Below are 20,824 nucleotides of genomic sequence, written 5' to 3' on the forward strand. Positions count from 1 at the left end.
CACCAATCTGATATTGATAACCTATCCTAACGGGGTATAATAGATGAAGTAATATCAGCATAGTATGTATCTGGTCAATTACTCATTTGGGACAGCGAGTAACAAACACTGTCATGATTATGTAGTGACGTCATCTCATGAGAACCGCATCCATATCCAACATTATTGATATCACAAGAGAAATATTTTTTATTTCTCAACATAAGATGGCCATATCCCACCATTGATGAAATGGAAAGTCAGCCCTGCAAGTGGTCAATTGGAGCGACGATGGAGCACAGGTGCTGACGCTCCACTAAAAGTCTGTTCAAGACATCCAAGCTCAGCACTGGGCTATCTCTATCAGTCCAATGACCTTTGAATGGAAAAGCAGACCACATGCCTGACCAACCATCTCACTAATAGTGGGGGTCCTAGCGTTGGAACCTGGTAATTAGACATATATGGTCATGTCATGGTCTATATTACAAAAAAATTTAAAACTTTCAATGTTCCCACTGGTCACTAAGCCTAATACTAGACTCAAACTTCCTGTTCTTTTCTGCAGCCACATGGACAAAAAGCAGCAATAGACTGACTCTGACCGATTACTTAGAAGTATTTTTCTGGGCATGTTTTGATCCAAGAAAAGGTCATTGTGATGGGAAGATGAGCAGATAACCTGTGACATCATCTAATGTGATTAGTGGTTCCTGTGTTATCTACAGAGTATAAAAGATCCTGTGATGATAATGAGACTGCTGAAAACTGTTCTGTCCAGAATAAGAAGAGTGAGTCTAACATTAGGCCTGGCGAACAGGGTGAAAATTTCAAGACCTTTCATTACATTAAAAAAAAACTGATATTTGACAACTGTATGGCATAAAGCATTAGTGAAGATGCCCATACCTAGTCTTCCATTACATTTTATCCCACAGAAGAAAATTGATGGATTGCGTGCACAATGATTATTTTACTTCGGCCTCCAAATACAAGAATCCGGCGTTATGAGGCAACCATCAAAATTTATCATGAAAAATGGACAGGAAAGGTGAATTTGACAACAGATTTATCCCTTCTTCTACAGATTTCATAGAGCAGCTAGAAACAGCTTAGTCTCTGTTATGAGGCCAGAAGAAAAAACTGCCGATGATTTACGGCAGCAATAAAATGAACATTCTGCTGTTTTACTGTATTTACAGTCGAAAAAATAAGTTACATAATAATGATTAAAAGGTAGAACACGGCAACATTAGCCGAGGACACGTTCCCATTGTGTGAAAAAATAAAAATCGAAAAACTCTCTGAACTGCCCTCACATCTAGTAAAAAAAAAAAATTACAACTATTATTGAATGCGGTTCCTCTACTATTCCTTCTGGAATAGTATGAGTGACAACTAGATGTTACCTTTACCCTTCTCAAACAACAGAGTCTGTGCAGACCGGGTCATAGGGGCTGGGATCGGCCTTTTTAAGTCCAGGATAAATGAAGATTTTCCATCCGTGTGTCAGTTTTTTACATCCATGTTCAATTCGAATTTCTGTTTTGTACATAATTTTTTACATGGACAATCTAATATATTATAAAGGACAAATACAATTTCCAATCTTTGAAACTTTAAGGTATCCATAAAAAAAGCATGACAGATGGTAACCAATGCGATCCGTTTTTTACGCACCCACTGGCTGATAATGGGCGAGCCTCATCCAGAATACGATCCAAAGTCGGGCATGCTGCGATCAGTTACGTGCCGCCCATCGGTCCATGTGTAAACACATCCATGCGAACTAGCACATTGACAAAAAACACTCTACGGCTTCACCTATCCATTAGGGCTAAAGTGGGCGTCTGTGCAAATCGATCCGAGCATGGACCGCTAATACACGGCATGGCCGCGGGTATCCTAGACTAAATGTGACAGCCTCATCGAAATATATGGAGCTGTGACCCTTGAGCCGCTGCCAATCCGAGATCGCACCGATTCACAGACGTCTACATTATTACTTTCTTAGCTTCCTTTAATAAATACAGCAAATGATTCTGCACATTAGAAGACACATAATTTCTTCATTCCAGACACCAATATTTTTGGGTGACAAGTGACTGTAAATTAAGAGCAGCGTGGTATTGCACAAATGATTTTCCTCGTCATGTGCCAAAGCAATAAATAGACCAATTAAACGTTACTTTACAGGATTAAAGCTAAATCTTATTATATCAAGCTTATTATCTTGCAGTAAAAGTTTGCAGCCAGTAAATCTGTGGTCATTTAGAGACTGCGGAAATCAGATGCAGTACAAATAATACTGAGGTAGTGTAACGGTATGTTCACAAGGAGGTTTCTGACATGGATTTTGAGGCAGATCCACTTGAAAATCTGGCCAAAAAAAGTCTTTAAATATGCTTTGATGTGGATTTTCTAGCGGATCCACTTTAAAATCCACTTGAAAAAATCAGCTTGAACATGTCCATGGAAATGTAAAAAAAAGCCACCTACCACTAATTCCTGTAGGCAGCACTTTTGCATAAAAATAAAAGATTTCACAGTGCGGTCAGTTGGATAACAATGGGGACCCTCCCTTTCGATAAGTGCACACGTCATCGTTTTCAGGCAAAAAAGCTCCGTAACATGCCTGAGGAACGCTAAATAAATATTACAAAGAGTGAACGTATACAGACAATGTAAAAATGACTTGCTGAGCATGTGTTCAGTCTTATTAACCACTTCACATTTGTAAAAACGCAAACAGTTGAAAAATAGTGATCTGACCATTCTCTAGGTGGCCTTCACTAGTAAAGCTTTAATGTGATTATTAGAGGTGGCAATTTGGTCATATGCAGTTATGTCATGATTTCAAAATCACAAAAAGGTTGGGGTGGATTTTGATTTGCATAAAAATGGTCTTTTTCTTAAAGGAATGTGTTAACTGGATCCATCTATTTGGGCATAGGAAGCCGAATAAGATATCTGTGATTTGATGACATATTCGAGAAATCCATATTTTTCATAACAAGTCCTTGAGCTTTAAAGATCTATGGGCCGGACATAGATCTCCCTGAGAATCGGCCTCCAGAGCTTATTTTATATGAAAGGGAGAGTTACCACTGTGAGACATGTACTGACCAACAGTCTGCTCTCCTGATCTACATTTCTCACACTGGTAGCACCCTCTTTAATTTACATTAAGGTCTGGAGGCAGATTTTTAGAATGTCCTGCCCTGAACAGCTCATTTACATATAAAAAATGTGGATTTTTCTGGAATAAGCCATTTGATCGAAGGTATTAAGGTATCAATATATTGCGCTTCTCAATGTTCTTGGAGAGGACAGTCTAGTTGACTCATGACTGCAAGTATGCTAAATAGCTCACGTGGTCATGTTACCACTCACCCACACGAAACATACTGGCGAAAAGTTTTTCACGTACACACTGTCATAATTCATCAGCCTGCCGTCACTCTTTGCTACTGATTCCGGGCAAGTTTTAAGGGAGGTCTCAGATGAAAGTATTAAAGCATCCAGTGCACTGGGCTTCGCATGCTGGGAGGTATGGATAAGTGAACATTTTTTTTTAACCTGTAGAGTACTGAGACTAAAATAGCTGAAAATGCCAAATTGATTAGTGAAATCTGTAACAAATCAACAGGAAAATCTACTTCACCATCCGTAGGTTGTCATCAGCATCTATAGAAAGGGAGCGATCAACCCCAGATGGTATTTTTGATACCATGTGCGGTTCTCCTCCATGGTGTCAGCTGGCTGTGTGTTCTACTTGGTTTTACCTTGAGTAGAGATGAGTGGTTTTCACCAAGATTAAAGTGTTTGTACCCAGGAAAAGTGCATATACATGGTAAATAGATTGGGGTTTATGTAACTCACCTCTAATTCACAAAAATAAAAATAGAAACTCTTATCTTATTAATGAGCATACTTTAAAACATACCCCTTAGATCCTAGTCTTAGCCTCTCACCTAGCCAAATCTCATAATTTGCACTGACGAGGGGCAATACCCTGAAACACCGAGTCTGCAAATTGGGATTCTGGTTTGGTATTGACTTGTAGAATTGCCACTTCCATTAGGTGGCACTAGAGTTCAAGTCCTCTTCCTATCTGAAGAGACAATTTGCATATTGAATTTTCCAGAGGAGCATGCAAGGCATTTAAGTCTCCTCACACTGGAATGCCAGGCCTGGTTTGTCACTCTCCACAAGGAGAAACTTTACCCCTTAGAACCCATGTTCATACAAGTAAATGCCTAATGTTCTATTATGTAGATGAATGCACAAAAAATGTTTTTGGTTGTCCTGAAGAAGAAGTTGGTGGACTCTCAAACCTACAATTTTTTATACCACTAATTGTGTCGTATTCCGAAGATCACAGAAACACTTCCAATCTTGCTTCTTAAAAAATGCCCATCGGCTTACATGGTAAGCTGGAATATTTTGGTACATCTTTGATTAAACTGGAAGCAAATACAACTGGTTGAAGTAAAAAAAAAAAAAAGAATACACCACATTCTATAATTTCTTATAAATGGCAGATAATGACAGACATCGGCATACCATTGCCCACCATAATAATGCTCAGAAGAACCTTATTATTCAGCTTCCTGTCGAAGAAGACTGAATTATATTTACTTTTTGATTTTTGATTAACTTTGCAGTCCATTTAGAATAATCTAGTGAGAGAATGAAGAACCATTAAGAACGTCTGCCTGGTAATAGGTAATACAAGAATAGATTTTTCCGTCCACACAATTAAAGAGATGCACAGATGTATTTCTTTTACATAAGAGCTATATTTTTAACAAAATCCATCCTGCATTCCTCTCTCCTTGCCTCATGACAGCTTTTACATAAGCAGACAAGCATTTTTTAATACTTATTATATAAAAAAGAAAGAAGTTAAAGACAAGTATCTGAGATAAAACCGCATCTATATAAATGCACCTAAAATAAAATACATGGATGACATTAGTGTAGAGACAACACAAGAGCAAGACTTGGTAAGTCGGGTCCTCGACTCCCCCTTGTTCCACCTAATCCCACTTTGACTATTACTTTTGGTCACCTTTGTTTTAATGCTTATTTCAAGGGGTATTTACTACTAGTGTTATCAACCTTTTTAGGAGGTTTATTTTGGAATCTCACATATGTTTTGTCATGCGTCTGGGTTCAAACCCCTGAGCCTGTGCTTTGTGGTCATCTTTGTTGTCTCTTTAGAGTAATAAGTGTTTTCATTTACTCATTTGTCTGCCCTATCACCCTTTGGGTGCAGCTTTATATACTTTCCCATACTGGTGTTTCCGCTGGTGATGGTCTCATTTGGATATCCAGCCATAATGCTGAAGTCTAAGCCAGTCAGTGAAAGACCAGCTAGGGTGTATCTATCTGCTGTTTATGTTCTTTACTCTGCACCTATCTTGTTTCTTGTTAAGAAGTATACAGTTTATTTTCTAACAGTACAGATTTTATCCTTTATTTTGTATTTCATGGTTTGCTTTACTCACTCTGGGATCTCTTTCTATTTCAGCACACTTTCCCTTCTATAGGTAATTTGCACTCTGCTCTGCCCTCCGGTTCTTTAGATAGCATAGGTCTGAGATGCCATTGTCTAGCCTGAGGTTATGGCTATCTCAGCTCACGCAGTAACCACTAAAGACTGTGTGGTCAGGAACTCTAGTCTGTACAGGCTCTCTAGTATAACCGGCAGGGTCAGTTGCAGGCTTTATTGTATTACCTATTTGTCCGAGTGAATTACTACACTGGCATAACAGTGTGAAGTGACGATTGGTACCTTATATCCCTTAGCTTTACCTTATTACCCCATTTGCTATATGTTTTCTCATTGACAGTACATACATTTTTATTTAGTTTTGATCTTGAGGTTTTACTGCCTTCTATTGGATTGGGATAGGAATCGCTGGATGTTCATTTTATCCAGGTGTTTTCCCATCTTATTTGTTTGCATTGTTGTGATCTCATTTTTTTCACTTTACTAATATTGTCTCTCTCTATATATATATTAGATTTATTAATAAAAATTAAGTTTTATCTCAGATATTTGTCTTGCATTTCTTAAATAGCCTAATACATGCGGGTACATGGTATAGGTGTTTTCTTGCATAAGAAAATGTTTGCTGCCCAATAACAGGCGATGGGTTGTTTTTCTCACTTAAATATCTTTATCAACACCATTTCAAAGCTGAAATGCCAGCCATTAACACAGTTACAAAGGAGAAACACCAAAATATGCAAATGAGAATTTGAGAAATCTGAGCTAAAGTAGGTGATGAAAACGCAGATTGCAATAAAAACACTTTATCTTGTTCTAATGCATCAAAAATAAAAAGTTAAGCAAACAGTCTTGACAAAACTACTTTTGTGTATACAGCTCCTAACAGACTTATGTGTTTCCATGGTTACAGACTACAAATAAGTCCTGCGTGTAGTCTGATCCTGCAGTCATCTGTTACTCTACATTTGTCTTCCATTTGACTATTATTTGTACTTTAGCCAAAGGGCATTTAACAGAAAGCAACCCACAACTGCAATATATGACTACACATATGGTTTGTCTTCAGTCGATAACAATAGAGTCGCATGTGTCTGCATAGAAGCTGTATACATAGCTAATGCAAAATTGAAGGAATCCCAATAAATCAGTAAATTTGTAAGGCTTAGAGACTATAATGGCAGCGAGTGTGTGAAGCAAGTACAGAGTCAGAGCCGCTCAGGGGCATAACTATCGTGGTCGCTGAGCGTACGACTGTGATTGGGCCATTGGAGACAGGGGCCCACTGACGCCAGCGCATTTTTCACCTGAATATGTGTCCTCAGATTCACATTCAGCAGAAATGTATTGTGGTACATAGATCCACCGAATTCCTGAACTATAATGGCTAGACAGGCTGCCATACAACAAGGCTGGCACCTGACACTCGCATCCCTGTCATGTGCCACCCTGCCTCACTACAGCGGCTATGGAGCTGGAGAGGATGCTGCGCGTTGAGGTAGGAAGAATCATATTTTTTAATTATGTAGGAGAAGAAGAGTGCCAAAACAGGAATCATTAAAGGGAACCTGTCACCCCCAAAATCGAAGATGAGCTAAGCCCACCGGCATCAGGGGCTTATCTACAGCATTCTGTACGATGTGAGAAAAAGAGGTTAGATTATACTCACCTGGGCGGGCGGTCCGGTCTGGGGCCTCCCTTGTCTTCACGCTGTGGCTGCTGCCTCTTCTTGTCTTCATGCTCCGGCGCAGGCGTACTTTGTCTGCCCTGTTGAGGGCAGAGCAAAGTACTGCAGTGCGCAGGCGCCGGGCCTCTCTGACCTTTCCCGGCGTCTTCATAAGAAGATGGGAGGCGCTGGACCGGACCACGACGCCCATCGGACCGGAGCGGAGCGGGACCGCCCCTGGGTGAGTATAATCTAACCTCTTTTTCTCATCTTTCAGGCTACATGGGGCTTATCTACAGCATTACAGAATGCTGTAGATAAGCCCCTGATGCCGGTGGGTTTAGCTCATCTTCGATTTTGAGGGTGACAGGTTCCCTATAAAGAAAGGGGCCAGAACGAGGGACATTATTGTGGGGGCCAGAATGGGTACATTATTAAGGGGGCTAGGATGAGGGACATTATTATGGGGGCCAGGATGGGGACATTATTATTAAGGCTAGGATGGGAACATTATTATGGGGCTAGGATTGGGGACATTATTATGGGGCAAGGATGGGGACATTATTATGGGGCCAGGATGGGGACATTATTATGGGAGCTAGTATGGGGACATTATTATGGGGGCTAAGATGACGGACATTATAATGGTGGCCAGGATGGGGGACATTATTATGGGGGCTAGGATGAGGGACATTATTATGGGGCTAGGATTGGGGACATTATTATGGGGGCTAGGATGGGGACATTATTATGGGGCTAGGATTGGGGACATTATTATGGGGCCAGGATGGGGACATTATTATGGAGCCAAGATGGGGACATTATTATGGGAGCTAGTATGGGGACATTATTATGGGGGCTAAGATGACAGACATTATAATGGTGGCCAGGATGGGGGACATTATTATGGGGGCTAGGATGAGGGACATTATTATGGGAGCTAGGATTGGGGACATTATTATGGGGGCTAGGATTGGGGACATTATTATGGGGGCCAGGATGGGGACATTATTATGGGGGCTAGGATGAGGGACATTATTAAATGGGCCAGGATGAGGGACATTATTAAAGGGGTCAGGGTGATGGAAATTATTATGGGGGCTAGGATGAGGGACAATATTATGGGGGCCAGGATAAGAGACATTATTAAAGGGGCCAGGACGAGGGACATTACTAAATGGGCCAGGATGAGTGACATTATTGAGGGGGTCAAAATGAGGGACACGGTTAAAGGGGCCACAATGAGGGACATTATTATGGGGGCCAGGATGAGGCACATTATTAAAAGGGCCAGGTCGAAAAACATTATTACAGTATAGGGGCAAAATCAGAGTACTTTATTACAGGATCGGATCTAGGATAGGGGACATTAATACAGGATGGGGGACATTATTACAGAATGGGGGTCAATATAGGGAACACTACTACCGTATTGGGGCCAGGATGAGGGGCATTATTACATGATATGGGCCAAAAGAGAGTACGTTATTACAGGGTGGGTTCCAGCATGGGGAACATTTTTACAGTATTAGGTCCAGATTGCACCAATTTAATCTCTGCAGATATGCATTTTTATGAACTTGGCACCATTCTTGCCATCACATTTGATGATGCATTTCAGAACATTATTATTATTTATTTATTTTATTTACAAAGTTGGAGCTATTAGTACACAGAACTAATAAACATAAAAACCTACTAACGTCAAAGCCTAGTATAGATGTCATGCAGTCCCCAGCACACTGCACGACGCTTTACATCTCTTTACAGCTGCCGGTACGCGAATGGATGTTATCAGATACATTTCATTGTGCCAATAAAACGAGTTTACGAGTGGCAATGATTCCGTTCGGTGAGTCACAGCACAGCTTTCAAGGAAAGATTAACATAGTCTGTATCAACGATTACATCTAAACTGTGTTTACATTGGACTCACACATTACAGTATTCAATGCCACTATGGACTAATGGGCAGCGTGACTCCAGACGACAAGAAAGGAGAGGCATTGTGAGGCACCGCATCAGATCGCCGCTGTGCAAGTGGTGGGAGGAAGAGGATACGCAAAGGTGGGTGGTAGAAGAATGCAATGGTTTGCTTCTTTAAAGGCGCAGTACCCAATAACATAGCAATCAGCAACATCCATCGAAACTGAACACACAAAACGACACTTTGAAATGTAGCTGCAATCAACATTATTCAACCCTCTTGCAAATTAGTTTTTTTGAAAAATGTTCAACACATATGTAATGCTGCATGCTATCTCCTCCTGTGCACAATTATTTATATTATTTTTTTTTATTTATTATATCCCTTTACTAGATATATTTTCTATCAATAATATTGGCACTCGCTCCTATATGTTCATCATTTATGCCCCTCTCCCTCACACACCATATATAGGTAACACACCCTATAGGTTTATTCACCATACAATGCACGGTCACTACCCTTATGGATTTCTTCTAAATAATGCAATACACACAATACACTAGTTTTTTTTGGCTATATATTTATATGTGTGCACATCCATCCTTTCACATTCTTATCGTTTATGTATGATTTTTCCTATATGCAACATTAACATTTATTTATGCAGCTTTTCTTGAATGAGAAATAATAATATTCCCGGCATTGGCGCTGAACTATGGAGCAGCTTACCCTTCCGGACCCTTTCATAACATTTGCATTCCACAGGGGAGCACAAGGCACTTCCGGTGCGGCGTCATATCCGGTCCAGAGTACACGCTCTGTCTGAGTCAAGTCCCTGGATGCAGATATCCACTGGACCTCATTACCCACATAGGGTAAATGGCTTCTGTCATCTATATATATAATTGTCTAAGGGTTTTTCCGTCTGTCTGTCCTGGAAATCCCGCGTCTCTGATTGGTTGAGGCCGCCAAGCCTCGACCAATCAGCGATGGGCACAGCATGCCGACGATTATGTCATAAAGGTTGCCTCGACCAATCAGCGACGGGCACAGTCTGCCGCAAATTCGCCTCGACCAATCAGCGACAGGCACAGTATCGACAGTAGATGTCATAATGGTTGCCATGGCGACGATGTCATAAAGGTTGCCTCGACCAATCAGCGACGGGCACAGTCTGCCACGAATTCTGGAATCATCATTGTCCATATACTATGGGGACATGCATATTCTAGCATACCCGATGCGTTAGAATCGGGCCACCATCTAGTTTAGTTATATTCCTCCTGGTGACTGGCCGATCACTGAATAAACATCTGGTCCCAACAATCACAGCCACTTCCCAAGTAAAGGCCACCGGCGAAACATGCGTCGGGAGGATGCTCCTGGTGGGAGGTCTGGACTTTTTTGCATGCTCTAATTGTCTAATACATCTGCTAATCTTGAAAATGTGCCAGATTCCTTTCTACTATGTCAACGCTCACCTTTGTATTCACCAACTATTATACAAGATGGCTTGTCTCTGTGATGTCACCCCAAGTATTTTCTCTAGTGCATGAAAGCGCTAAGAGGTTTGTTTGTTGCACCTGGGACCGGGTTGCGGGTATCTATGAGAGATAGTCGGGTCTGTCATAAGGTCCAATGACAACCAAGATTCAGCTATCTCTCTGAAGGTATGAGGTTTTCTCCAGAGATTTCCTGATAATTGATTTAATCCATCTTGCCCTTTATACCCTGCAGGTTTCCCTTGCCAGAGTAAGCAAAGCAGCCCTAGAATGTCAATGAGCCATTGCCATTCACTGCAGGATTCACTGAAACACCACCATACTTCACTGCAGACATCACCCAGCTGACCGCATGCTTTACTGCAGGCATCACCGAGCCACTACAATGCTTCACTGCAGGCACCACAAAGCCACCAGCATGCTTTACTGCAGGCGTCACTGAATCATAACAAGGCTTCACTGCAGGCATCATTGAGCCACCATCATGCTTCACATTGGGCATCACCTAGCCACCAGCATGCTTTATTGCAGGCATCAGTAAGCCAACACCAAGCCACCGCCATGCTTAACTGCAGGCAGGGTGTTCATTTCAGCATATGCTTCATTCCATCTCATATGGACATACCACTGATCCAAAGTTTTGGAAAGTTTCAGTTTTGTTTAATCGCTCCACAGAAAAAAAAAAAACTTCTGTGGCTCATTTATATAGTTCTGAACATATAGGAGTTGTCTTTTCTGGTGCTTTTGGGTCATCAGAGGGGGACATCATGAAGCTCAAGCATGGAGACCTACAGTGTTTAGTATGTGACCTACTGTACAAACTGAAACCTCAGTACTTGCTGCCACCAACCCTTGCCACAGGAATCTGGTGCCAGCCGTCGATGGCCTCCTGTTTCTGTCATGACCGTGTAGTCTAACCACAACTGGCAGACTGTTCTTCCATTTGTATCTCAAGGAAAATACAATGCTTTGCTATCTTTTCGCATCCTTTTCCTTTTTTGTGTAAGGTAGTGGTCTCACTCAACTTTTTGGACCACTCTTTTGACTTACACATATTTCTAACATGCAAATCAAAAGTCACAGTCAAACCCCTAGCCAGTCCAGGTATTTGATGTAACTAAAAATCCATATCACTTATATCATGTGTGCATGAGAAAAGACCTGATTTGCAAAAGTGTGCTCTTCTGGGGATTTTATTCAGGGGGTCAAATCATTCTGAGACTACAGTATGCGGTAAAACTATGTTCCCACAAGGATAGTTTGGTGAGTTTTGGATGTTGCAAATTTTGTGCAGCATTTCTGCACCTATTAGGTAAAATAGGTTAAATGCGTTTATGAGTGCATACCCCAGCATTTTGTCCAGCAGAAACTCACTAAAAATGAGAGTTCTTTTTTTTACTAGGAAAGTTCCACATCTAATGCAGTGCTTTGGAGAAAATCAGAACATAAAACTGAACATACCCTTTAAAAAAAATTGCCATATTGTGGATTTAAAAATGGCACGGTAGGTCAATTTACATAGCATTAAAAAAGGAAAGAGGGCATGAGATTTCTATAAATATAGCAGTGAAAATACGCAGTGTCAAAAATTCTCCGAAAAAAAAAATCATCCTGGGAATTTTACCTAAAAGTGAAATTTTATGTTGAGATATTTAAAATATTTTTCTTTGGTTTATTGGAAACATCAGAAAGTTTGGCAATTTTGCTAAAAAAAACTACCGTAATCTGTAATGAGGGTTGAATCATTTCGACCTGTATATTGGATCCACTGATGATGCCATTAGTATATGTCTTCTTCTAGAAATGACATTCCCGCTCAACTAATCACATTCACTTTACTCTTGCGTTGGGGAAACTTGTTTCTATTTATTGTTATACATGAGGTTTTACTCACACTGCCATTTGTATGGATGGTTTCTTTGTGTCTGCCAGTTTTTATTTTGGCAAAATGGACTTAAATTCCACAACACTTTGCAGTCTGTGAGACCTGATGCACATTATAGAAGGGTTTTTGTAAAAAAAAAAAAAAAAACTGCTGTGATACACAAATGAAATTTCTGTAATGGATATGCTCTAATATATAGAATTTACAATAACTTGTCTACATGCCATGTTCTCGTTTTTTGGGCATTTGGGGCAAGTCCAGTAAATTTTAGGTCTTTTGTGAAGATGGGTAACTTTTTAATCCGTACGTTGAAGGTTACCCACTGGATTGTAATGCGGGCCCCCATGTCGCGGTGCTTCAGGGGACTAAAAGATCTCTCTACTAGATAAAATGGTACATGGCTTGGGGAAATGTTTTTGCATTTGGGTCCCAGGAGTTTCAAATTGAAATCCTTGCATATTAAGGCTCAGTTCTCATGTCCTTTTGGGAACAGACAAATGGAATTTATTACCAAAACAGACCCATTTGCTGATGAGAATTGGAGCTGAGGAGTCCATTGACTATTATGGGGTCCGTCTGGGTTTCCGGTACATGTCAGTTGTTTTAGAACGGAAAACAAAGTTCTATATGTTGTGCAGCGCCCCAGGGTCCGGGTCGTTGCAGTAATGTTATTCTCCCACCAGGGGGAGTGATGTTATGTCTGAAGGCAATAAAGGAGATCACCTTACCAGGTATCATAAACCACACAACACACTTCACACTCCAGGCCGCCAAGGGGAGCCATGCTTCTATCTATTAGGGCACTCCTCATAATTAGGTAAAACTGGGAGTCTGGTAAGGAAGTCAGAGAGAGAAGCTGGCTGGAGTGACAGGGAGCCAGATGCAGACTGAGGTCTGTGGAGAATGAGGGTTCACGGAGCTGCGCCTTCCCCACGTGCGGCAGCATCCTAAGAAAGGACACTAAGGGAATTGCGTTGCTGAGAGTGAGAAATGAAGTCATAGCACAAGGAGAGGAATCCAGAGGGAGTTCTGCCCTGCAATAGGCTGCCTCCCTCTGAGGCGCAGAAGCCGGTAGCCAGAACACCGAGGGAGTAAGGATCTCTATGCTTTACTTCAGAGACTGGCAGGACAGTTAATTCCCGTCCTTATACCCAGGAGGCATGGTGGCAACTTGTGGGGGCTGGGGCGTCGTAGGGTCCCTTTAAAAAGCCTCAGGTCATCAGTCATATGGGTTTGTCCTATCCTATCCATCAGGGGGACAGAGAGAAAGAGACATTACAGCTACGATAGCTGTGAGGACCTCACGGAGAAGCTCAGCAGGGAGGAACTACAACACTCAGGTGCTAGAGGAAGGCTACTGATTTCCACCTGGATAAGGGCACTCTGGATTTGCCTTCGGATCAGCCGGACTCTGCCTGTCCTGTGGTCTGGTGCTCTGGACTGTGGACACTGAAGCCTTCAGTAAAGGTAAAGAGACTGCAACCTTGTGTCCTCGTTCTTTACTGCGCCTCACACTATCCATCATCTACACTCTGGGAAGCCCTGGGGACATACTTCACCTGTGGTAAGGTATACCATCTAGCTGCCATAACATCACCTCAGCGGACCCCTAAGCAGCGTCGGTCACCCTGACCGAATACCACAGGTGGCGTCACGAACATTTCCCCTTTAAAGACCTTTCCCCCATTTATTAACAGACGTCCCCTAGGGCCACGGACCGTGTCAGCCACCATGACATCCCCATTGAAAACCGAAGGACCCGGTACCGAGTACCCCACTGCCCAACAGGAGGGCGATCCAGTTGCGTTTATTCTTCTGTTCTAAAAACGGCCGCATGATGAAAGTCAGACGGATATACTTATTGGTTTCTCATGTGCAGCTGGGGCCCAAGAGGTAAGGAGGCACACTTCGATCTCCAAAGCAGCATACGTCACAGACACATAACGGGGGAATTATGATGAGCTACTGGACTGCAAAGGGACCATATACAGGGACCCACTTCTCTCCATGTCCGCCCCTGTCCATAATAATCAACGGGGCCCCTCTACTTTTGCTTGCACCATCATAATTTGCAACCAACTCTCGAAAGCCCATGTGTGTTTGGGCCTTGACGAGGGTGACCATATTGGTTGTCAACCATCTTTCGCAAAAATTGGACCTTGGTAAGAAATAGCCAAATAGACTGTAGTTTTAAATACCCTGATAGGAAGCAGTGACTCATTAATGTGTAATTACCCTTCAGTCTCACAGAATCCCTAGGGAATATTTTAGAATGTCGCAATGTTGTGGAAGGAGAAGTTTACAAAAGATGAAATAGCATAATAAATATATATATATTTATTAAAATAAAAACAAAACATGAATAATTACAAAAATTTCCTAAGTCTTGCTTAAATATTCAAATTGTCTTCACTGCATATTTTAATTTCCCAGAGGAGCATGCATGGCTTATAAGTCTCCTCACTCTGACATTCCAGGCTTGGCTTGTTACTCTCCACAAGGAGAAACATTACCCCTTAGACCTAAGTTTTGAGTTTTTACTGATCTTAAAGCATTTATATATCTGTAACACACATATATGTATATATATATATAAATATATATATATATATATATATATATATGTATATGTTACAGATATAAATGCTTTACGATCAGTAAAAACTCAAAATTGTTGTACATGTATGGATATGTGTGTGTGTATATGTATATATATATATAAATATATATACATATACACACATATACTGTACATACATGTACTACATAGAGTGTATATATAAACACTATAATTTAATATGAGTAAAAACGGAAAACAAGACATCTCCCCTTACATAAGAATTACATAATAGCCAATTTCAAAACATCCTTTCCCTTCACTTATTTAATTTAAAAAAAAAGATAGAAAAAGTAAACTGCCTTAATTGGGAGCAGACACCAGTGAGCTCTTTCCGTCTATAATTCCTAATGCATGGCGATAAATACCGCTCACTTTCCATGCTCCTCTCCAGATTCAGTAACCTGAGCTCAGCCCGCAGGGATATTTATGAAGAAATAGACTTCTCAATGTTTAGGTTAAGGAGGAAAAGCCTCCGCGATATATAAAAAAAAATCACATAAAATATAACCTGAGATCACAGCCAGTTCCGAGTCCAGGAATCCCAGTAGTTATATTCCCCAGCCATTCAGTATCTCTCCTACAATGTTTTCTGTCATCTGCGTTTTATCCCAAGTACTAAAGAGCAGGGATTTAACCAAACAGTGCATGCCCCTTGGCCTCGGTGAGCAAATACTGTCATCGATAATGACACTGTGCAATGCATTCGGCTGTGTGTGCTTTTAGTTGCTGAGGTTTTTTTTTCTGCAGCCTTGTCTTCCTCCATAAAATGTGACGAGTGAGGACAATCTTTGATTTAGCATAGCTGCATTATGTGTCTGTTGTTTCCTTTCCTCATATGATTAGGAGCACATGACCAGCAGGGGGCGCCAGGTCAGTTCTGTACAATGACCAGGGAGTTTCCTATACGGTCCCGGTCTTCCCTGGCTGGTTTGCTGTTCTCTCCTACACTCCCCCTATAGAATGACCTCACCGCCTTCTGTCAATAGCATTTCCACATCAGGAGGAGAGGTTGAGGCCTTACAGCTATTGTAGTCCTAGAAGTCACAGCAAAACCAACCAGCTGAAGACTTTGCTCTGAATGGGCCACAAATATCCCATTCTGAAATACTTATGGAATATGTTGCCACGTATGAAGCAAATGTATGAAACACGACAGGCAGATACTTATCAAACCATAGAAACCATTACTAAATTTGACTACTGGGTAGAGTTAAGCAATAAGATTCACATTGCCCTGCTTCATTGTCTAGTCTGGTCCTCCATGATAGCCTTCACTTTTGGGCCTGGCATCCTCGGCCAAGTATCATGGCACGTCTTACATTTATTTGCCCTCACGACATCGAGACTAATACCTAGGCCTCAAGTCACGGCAGCAAGGCCTTGTAAGGGCATTTATTTGCCCTCACGACATCGAGACTGTTACCTAGGCCTCAAGTGACGGCAGCAAGGCCTTGTAAGTGCATGAGGTGTCTAGGATGCCAGTCCGAGGATGCTGGCACAGAAGTGAAGACTGCCCTGCTCCATCTGCCATGGAGGACTGGACACCAGAACAGGGCAGAGCAAATATTTTTGCTCCACTCTACCATAAACGAAAACAATTACACATTTGTGGCTATATCTACAGAACATGCTATCACTACATAGTACAGGTACGGCCCACTTCTGGAACGTGCCTCTTAATGAATCTGAAGAGTCTGACAAGTGACGTGCATCATACCAGAAATCTTACTCCAGTCCCTAAGTAATGTCACAGATCCTCATGAATTAGATGAGCTGTGGCGTCACGCCTCTGTCACGCCCACGTTCTGCCCCATTTTTGACCATTTTACCAGAGCAGGGTAAAACTGAAAACTTAAAAAGCTGGCACAAATTTTGTACAACTCTGAGTTGCGCACAATTTTTGCAACTTTTCAAAAGCAATTTACGCTAGATTTTTCGCAAAATTACTTTGAAGAATCACAGCCTTAATGTTTGATTCATTCTTGAACTTGTGACTTTTTAAAATCTAGTTTCTAGTGTTTTTTTTCCGTTTTTTTCAGCTTCCTGATTCTGATAGACTTAAGTCACAGGGCCAGAGCAAACACTTATTGAACTCAACCTGCGGGCCATCACAGAGTACATCTGACAATTTTTCCTGAAATTAATTTTACATTTTAGCAGAACACATTACCATTACCTTTAAACAGTCACAAAAAAATGTTTCAAGAGCAGTTTTTATTTTGCACATACTCCAAATTGAAAAATTTGTCCCAAAAGTGTCAACAAATACCACCAGACCAAAAAAAAAAAAGAAAAATTACTTAAAAAAGGTTCCGCAAATTATACATTTTGATGGTTTAAAGGTTTATTAAAAAGTGTTTCCGATGTTTGACCATGGTTTGGTACTTCTGTAGTCTTGTCTGCTTTGGAACTTTGCCATTCATTTGACAGGTTGTCAGACAGATTTCTCTTATACACACACTTAAAAGAACATAAACAGCTTTATGATATGACCGCAGAGCTCAGCTCACAAGGGCCAAAATGTAAGCACTCACCAAGAGCGTAGATTCACCTTTAGACACAATTTTAAAAGTTCAATACAGCAATTATCTACATACAATGCTGAGTAGGTTTAGTAATGCATTTAATCACTTCCGATGTACTGAAAACCCTCTCTAAAAGGAAAGGGCCCTATTTCAACCCTCTGAGATAAAAGCCTTGCAAGGAGACGTATGGCCTCCTTTCTCCGAGCATAGGCACACTTAGTCTTTCTACTGGCTTTTACCTGCCACCCAAGTATCCATCAGGTTCCAAAGTTGAGGTTTGGCACTCCCAGAAGGGAAATTTAAGTGTGCAACTGGGTAAAGAACTTGATGGCAACACACCTTCCGAGATCTCCAAGAAGTACAGATCATAACTGCACACCAACCTAAAAAAAAGTCCCGAGACAAGACTCAAACAGCCTGCCTTGGACAGACTTGGCTTAAGCCACTCCGTCTGACAGATTCCAGAGGAACCCCAAGCTTCACCCTTTAACATCTGTACAGAAATCTGGTCTTATAATGGAGTCCAGTGGAATGCTTCCACGGAAGGGATGTCATCTGGAGTAGCAAATCACAGTCAGGAAGTATCACCAAGCAAGATCTTAGCCAAGAGATTACGTCAGAAATAGAATCGTTAAATAAGAGGATGGTCAAAATTCACGCCAAGGTCAGTAAACATGAGGAATCAGAAAAAAAAAACACTATCGAAATAGCAAAAACGAATTAACTGGCAGTGGAAGTCAGATACCAAGGGTTTTAAATAGCAGGCAGAACCGCCAAAGACTCTCAGGAAGAGTAATCAAAAACCAGACAATTAATTCCATAGCTCCCTGATCTAGCGACACCAAAAGTCCCAGGAATTAAACAAGACTGATGAAGTTAAGCCTCACCTGCAACAAAGGTTCGGCGCCGCCTAGTGGCCAAAGCAGGAACAAAAGGGACAAGTAGCAGAAAAGATGTTACACCTTAACAGAAACTAACAAATTAAGATATAATGAACCCACAGTGAGCCTAGAAAAAAAAGTATGAACTTCGACCTGAATATCTGAACGGAATTCCAAAGATTTCAAAGAAGTGTATGTGGTCAAAAAGGAGTGAATGAAATACATGCAAATGTACAAGCACACAGTGGGATTTCACCCCCCGTTAGTTCTGACACCCCCCGGGTTAATACTCCTGCGTCTCTTCAACACCTTGAGTTTTCAAACAATTCTTGACTGTCATTGAGAGGGCTTTGGTCACCTACTGATAGCTACTGGGCAACCTGCATACACTTAGTGGCTATGCCCTTGTCCTTATGTATTAGTGGACCCATCCATTACAAATGGCCCCGTCTTAACTTCAGATAAGTTTTTTCAGTCATCAAATTTTTTCACCTCTTTATCTATGGAAGATTATTAAAGTCTGCCTTACTTAACTTCCCCTTCCCCAGCGCTGGCCCCCCGTTACTGCTGCCGGTGACAGCAGCTGGAGTGTAAGTACAGCTGATTTTATAAATTTTACGGCAAGCCTAAGAGATGAAAATATCTGATCTTGAAAAAACAGTTTAAAGGGAACCTGTCACGTGAAAAAAAAAGTACCGTAATTAACCTGCATACATGGGGTTACCCTGTAGATTAATAGCATTTTGAACCTGCCCAACATCCGCATTGAGGGTACGCTTCCAAGGTCAGTAAACGCTGCGGGTTGGATGTTGCGTATATCTGCAGCATCCAGATGTTACAGCATAGTGGATGGGATTTCAAGAAATCCCATCTCCACTATGCGTCCAGAGATGCCCGTGGCTTCCGTGTGGAGATGGACATGCGGCACAACTTTCCAGACTGCAGCATGTCAATTTTCCTCTAGATAAAGGTTCCCCGTACCAATGTATTGGACAAGGTTAGTGGCGGCTGTAACTGCGCCTCCAGCACCGACTGACAGTAATGCAACTTTTCCCATACTCACTATTTATATATATAGTATGACATATTCCACATACATTATCAACACTGTCTCCATTGGGGCTCACAATCTAGATTCCCTATCAGTACGTCTTTGGAGTGTGGGAGGAAACAGGAGAACCCAGAAGAAACCCACCCAAAACACGGGGAGAACATACAAACTCCTTGTAGATGTTGTTCTTGATGGGAACCCAGAAGAACCCCAGTGCTGCAACGCAACAATGCTAAGCACTGAGCCATTAATAATTCACTGATGTATTTGTTTCTGACCATGTATGCCACATAAGTGACAGGATGTGATTTTATTATTTTGTCACAGTATACTCCTACCCTTGTGCTAACACTACAAATATCAGGACTGACGCTGTTATCTCCAGCTTCCAAACTTCCTGAAAGTTTACTGGGGCGGGGCAGTCAGGAAGCACGGCAAAACTTTGGAATGTTCACTGAGGCATAAAAGACCATGAAACAAACCAATAACAAGAAACACAAATTACAGTAAATCCAGACACAATAGTCTTGTGATGACAAGTAGAACAATTCTTGTTATCCGAGATTATAACTTAACTATCTGGGTGGCACTAGAAAACGTTGTTTCACACTGTAGATATTGAAGATATAAAAACTTGGATAAATAGATGTCAACAATTTTGTACAGAATATTCAAAAAAGAAAGATAAAAAAATATATAGAAATAATTACAGTCATATGAGGCTGTTTAAAACCCTATTTCAGCGCTAGAGTGGTGCTACTAATCTACGTTCCCTGCCCCTAGCGTTATACTCAGTAGCCATCTTCAGCTCTACCGGCGCCGCTCCAGTCCAGATCTGCCATCTAGTGACAGCAACGTCTGATTGTCCGGTAGTCAGAGATAATGGTCACAAACTCTCAGTGGAAGTCTATGAGAGGCTCGTCTAGGCCTAGCTCTGGCTCTCATAGACTTACATTGAGTAGCGACTTCGGGCTCACACAGCAAATACTGGAGCGATCCGGCAGGTCACAATCTGGCAATAAAATGATCACGTGTATTTGGCTTCTCTAAATCCTGGTGATCAAGAAGTATAAGGCCACATATCTTCCTGTAGCAATCTGGCTCTTAGAAGGTGGTCCCAAATGGGGTATCCACGATGATGCTCTGGCCATTAGCGGCACCCCAGTTGGCCAAGTTAGCAAGTGGGATGTACCAATGCAAAACGGGTGTCCTAAGAGCCAGAACACTCTGACTCTTCACGACACCAGCTCCGAGAATATGACTCTTG

General features: G+C 41.5%; 1 protein-coding gene across 4 annotated transcripts in view; it reads right to left on the reverse strand.

The window, feature by feature from the left end:
• Nucleotides 1-20,824, reverse strand: part of GHR (growth hormone receptor) — a 439,024-nt gene that overhangs the window by 150,980 nt on the left and 267,220 nt on the right. The window contains exon 1 of one of the 4 annotated variants that reach the window (XM_069748862.1): nt 15,609-15,698. The exons of the other annotated variants lie outside the window; for them this stretch is intronic. The gene's annotated coding sequence lies outside the window, so the exon portion shown is untranslated. Of the gene's footprint in view, nt 1-15,608; nt 15,699-20,824 lie in introns of those variants that run through there. 4 annotated transcript variants of the gene reach the window in all.

The sequence above is a fragment of the Ranitomeya imitator genome, chromosome 1, assembly GCF_032444005.1.
Source record: "Ranitomeya imitator isolate aRanImi1 chromosome 1, aRanImi1.pri, whole genome shotgun sequence".
In the NCBI taxonomy this organism is placed as follows: domain Eukaryota; kingdom Metazoa; phylum Chordata; class Amphibia; order Anura; family Dendrobatidae; genus Ranitomeya; species Ranitomeya imitator.